The sequence below is a fragment of the Pseudorasbora parva genome, chromosome 9 (assembly GCF_024679245.1).
Source record: "Pseudorasbora parva isolate DD20220531a chromosome 9, ASM2467924v1, whole genome shotgun sequence".
Classification (NCBI taxonomy): Eukaryota; Metazoa; Chordata; class Actinopteri; order Cypriniformes; family Gobionidae; genus Pseudorasbora; species Pseudorasbora parva.
Genome location: NC_090180.1, coordinates 44,639,751 through 44,644,750, shown reverse-complemented (window position 1 = coordinate 44,644,750; position 5,000 = coordinate 44,639,751). Strand labels below are relative to the sequence as shown.

The 5,000-nt window shown below is 36.4% G+C and overlaps 1 protein-coding gene across 2 annotated transcripts in view; it reads left to right on the top strand.

The window, feature by feature from the left end:
* chico overlaps positions 1 to 3,901 on the top strand; it is a 24,294-nt gene extending 20,393 nt beyond the window's left edge. For both annotated transcript variants that reach the window (XM_067452792.1, XM_067452791.1), the window contains one exon: positions 1 to 3,901. This exon is cut by the window's left edge. The gene's annotated coding sequence lies outside the window, so the exon portion shown is untranslated.
* The last annotated feature ends 1,099 nt before the right edge of the window (positions 3,902 to 5,000 follow it).

The window sequence follows — 5,000 nt, the reverse complement described above, 5'->3', positions numbered from 1 at the left end:
GAGGTTTATTATTACTCTAAATGACTTTTAATTGTTCCTATCAGATAGAGCTGCACGATTAATCGTTAAAACATTGCAATTTTGATTCAAGCACCCTCATGATCTTATTCTTAAATGACAATGATTCTCCTGTCTATTAAACCTTTGACAAAATCATATCTGCCTTTACGCTGCTGCTGAGCCAGAGAGAGCAGTTGTATGGGTATGAAATGGCTTCAAAAACAATTTTTCCACCCATACAGTATAATTTTTTTCATTTTTTACACAATAATTCAGATTATCACAAAAGTACTGGTTCGGATATAAACGAACAAGTAACTGTTGAAAATGTATGTCACTGCATCATTGATTCGGTTGATCATTGATTAAAGTGTTTATAAGCAAGTCATTGAATCATTCACTAAAACCATTTTTTTTTCTATTTGAAACAAAAGAATTGTGATTCTCAATTTGTCCAGAATCGTGCAGCTCTAACGGCAGAATATAAAAGGAGTGAGAAAACATCCCATAGATATTGATGGATGGCCTCAATATCATAGTGCACTCGAAGTCACCCAAAATGCACAGGCAATGCTTTAGCAACCACCTAGTAACACCCTAACAACCGCATAACCGCCTTGGTAACCACCCTAAACACATATTGCGCAAACAACCAAGCAGGGGTGCGTTTCCCAAGAGCATCATTAGCCAACTATGGTCGTAAGTTCAGTTGAACTCTTGGTAATGACGGAACTTGTGACCATAGTTGCTTTTGGGAAAGGCACCTCAGAACAACTTAGCAACCACATAGAAACAGCTCAGCGACCAATTAAAACGTGAAACATGCTAAAAACATTCATAACACCCTAGTAACCAATCAGAATGCTCTAGAATTTGCATAGCAATACACAAAAACCATTAAAAACATTTTAGCAACACCACAGAACACTCATAGTGGCACAGAAACGTGCTAAAAATATTTAGAACACCCTAGCAACCACCTAGTGACACCCTGGTACTAGTCAGAATGCTCTAAAATTTGCATATCAATGCACAAAAACCATGCAAAACATTTTCGCAACACCTTGGCAACCATCTAAAACACTAGTAGTGGCAGAGCAACATGCTCAAAACATTCAGAACACCCTGGCAACCACCTAGTAACTGCATTACCTGCCCTGTCAACCACCCTAAATATATTCAGAACAACTTAACCACAGAGAAATGGCCTAGCAACTAATTAAAACAATCTAGCATTTGCAAAGCCAATGTACAAGCAACCATTCCGAACCCTGTAGCAACCACAGAGCAACACCCTAGCAACCACTCAGAACACTCTGGCAAAACATTCAGAAAACCGTAACAACCACCCAGAATGGCATAGCAAGCACCTAGTAACACCTTAGCAACTGCATAACTGCCACCCCAAACACATAGCAATGTGCAAACAACCACTCAGAACATCTTAGCAACCGCATATCAAAGGTTTAGCATTTGCATCGCAATGCACATACCAAAGCTATTCAGAATACCTTAGCAACGCCTTGGCAACCACCTAGAAAAGCCTAGCATCTGATTCTGATGCTTTCACATTACTGGTTAGTGAAGCACTTAAGCTGGCCAGCGATCTGTTTATGTCCTGACTAGGGGATCAGAAATGCTTGCAGTTAATTCCTCTGTTATCTAATGTTTGATGTATTTCATGATATTTTATTCTAGGCTTAAGGGTTTAAACACTGTAGTGACCCTTTCACATTAATTGATTGAAGTATTTTATATAAAAAGACAGAACGCTGTCGATGTTGCCTAAAAGAGCAAGGTCAAGGTCCTTGATCTGATCCAGCCCACATTCTGTGTAAGAAACTGAGAAAAGCAAAGAGAGATTCCCAATCCGGACCCTCATCCTCATATTCTTTCCGTGTTAAAGGACATTTGTTTTTCTGCCACCTGGTTTGCAGTGAATGCGGTCCCATGTGTGACCAGAAGGGGGCAGCTAGCGAGTGCGTGTTAAATGATCTGTGAAAAGTGAAGCCAAAGCATTTCGACTGGTCCCAGTATAGGTCATAAGCCCCGCCCTCTCCATGTAATCGAATGGGACCTAAAATATCCAATTACACTTTGAATACTTCTATCACAAAGATCGTTTCTGCCATTTTAGTCAGTTCTTATCAAGGGTTCATTTTTCCCAGTAAGTTTGGTTTTAGTTATGATCTGATGCTATAAGAACAGGGTGTACCGTGATGATTGACAGCTGTGCTTGCCATGAGTGTGGGCGGGATCATGAGGCCGCGCTGCCACTGCTGCTACACTCGGCTCTGAACGACCCTTACTGGGATATTTTGGCTTCATTTTTCTACAGTGGAAGAAAGCTGTCCATCTTTTTTAGTCTTTGTTTGTGAAGCTGTAATAGGATGACTGGAATGGCATACTATTCTACCTTTACTGTCTGCAGCTGTGCTTCTCAACAAACAAGATAACAAGAAAGTATATACAGTACATTATTATTGATATTAAAATAATTGAAATCTAAAATGCTAAAAAAAAGAAGTTTTTTTTCTTTCAAATGAATTCTGAATTCAAGGCTCAAATGTATGTACTATACTATAATATAGTAAAAATAATTAAAATACAGATTTTTTTCACCTAGCTCAGTAGTTTTGATTGAAGAACATATAGTACATATCTGAAAACGCAAAATGTATTCATTTAAATCAATGCTCAAAGTTGCTGCCTATAAAAAAGCAAGCAGCTTTGCCATAATTAGAGCATAATGCACTGTAAAAAATAATTTGACAACTTAATTCAACTAATTAAAATAAGCAATTAAGCAATTTTCTAATTTTTTGTTATACAAGATTCAACTTATTTCAATCAGTTTAATGTAATTGAAGTTGAAATTACTTAAACATCTTAAAATGTTTTCTGCATACCTGCATTTGCCAAATTGTGCAGAATACAAATAAACGTAACTTTTCCACCGTAAAAAGAATACCTGCAAAAGGACCATCTTTATTTGCTATGGATGCTGAGTGAGTTTGCCACAGTATACACTGCACAGTAAATAGTAAGCTAGTATGCCATGCTGTTTTAAAGACAAAACTACCTAAGGTTGTACATATGCACTGGTGCATTGTGGGTATTTTCTAATTGTGTGTTCCTGGACATTTGTTAAGAGTTTGTCCCACAATTCCTTTGTTTTTCAGTACACCAGTGCTGATGTATACTACGAAACGCCCACCCTTGCGTTATTTTAATCTCTAAATTAAGTTTTCTGATTTTTATTCTTTCCGTTTGATCTAAAAAAAACTGACGGCCAATTTATGTACATGTATAAATATATCAATATACATATAATTTTGTACACATTTTTGTATGTATAAAGCTACATTTATGGTGTATGTGTCCCAGAGGACATTTAGCGCAGGTATGAGATATACAGAAATCTATAATCATTTTAATAGTCAAGTCAAACGATTGCGCTCTGATTTGTTTAGATGCACGTACGTAACATTGGCTGGTCTCGATTGGTTCTAGTTGCTAACCGTTCTGCCTCGGTCTCAGTCTAACGAGCATCAGCTGAAAGAGACTAGTTTGTGACTTTAACCCGTATGTCAGCCCATCCCTGAAGCCCCGCCTCTCTCCAGACATAAGCCCCTCCCCCTTCTGACAGTACTCATCAAATATTTGCCACATTTTGGAGCTTTGTAGTAGTTTTTTAAAGTGTGTGTGTGTGTGTTGTATATGACATGATGTACTTGATGGAAATGTATGTTGTTTGTGTTGATAATCTGCTATTATAACTTCATTTAATGACGATTGGAAGAAAAAAAAAGGTTTAAACATTTACAATAAATGAATGAGAGATTGCGCAGTAAGGAAGTATTTATGGTGCCTTACAAATAAACGATTCATTGGACCTTTATTTGTTCTTCTGTTTGTTTCATTCTTTCTGTTAGAGAGCTCTCAAAGCAAAGCTATGTTTTAGGGAAATTATTTTTTTATTCAGCAATGATGCATTAAATTGGGCAAAATTAACAGTAAAGATATTTATAATGTTACAAAAGATTTAAATGCTTTCTATCCGTCAAATAATCTTGGAAAAATGCTTCTTTTTTATTGATAATAATCTGAAATGTTTCTTGAGCAGCAAATCATCATATCAGAATGATTTCTGAAGGATCATGAAACACTGAAGACGAGAAAATTCAGCTTTGATCACAGGAATAAATTACATTTTACAATATACTACAATTGAAAAGTTATTTTAAATTGTCACAAAATTACTGTTTTTATCATACTTTGTATTCAATAAATGCAGCCTAGATGAGAACATTTAGAGGCACGATGTGTTAGATTTTTGGATTAAAATATCCAAAAACCACGAGAATAGTGTTATGTTTTGTTGACTTGTGTGCGTACATTATCCCAAAAGTTTCAGAGAATGTTTAAATCTAGAAAAATCAATTTTAACCAGGACTGTTTAATGACAAATGCCTATCAATGACATCAGCGTTACCCTCGATTTCCAGTTTTATTTTGCAGAAACCATGGAAACACCAAAGACACTTTAATATATCATGTGTTTATTAGACAGATGAGCAAATGTTTGGGACTCATCTACAGAAAACTGATCATTGTCTTATAGCTCGACAGGTTTAGTCTTATTGTTTAAATCTGGTTATCTTGATTTCACCATGCCTAATATCAATCTAGCTGAGCAAACGCACAGAGTAGCATTATAACATAACTCAACACACTGAAATGTGCCTAATATGATAAAACAGTATTGCGTTTCCCCACATACACATGAGTGGAAGAAGCGGATGTAGTTCTCGCCTACGGCAGAATAAAAGCCCGCGAAACCAATACATCATCAATGCGTTTGTTTTGAATAAGCAAACTCTAGCGGCGAAAACTTACATATGGTGGCTTTAAAATGCTACTGACCCCAGATTTTGAACGGTGGTATACTTGCATTTTCTTTTAAATTTTCATAAAGCAACTTCTTTTTAGTTTAGTGC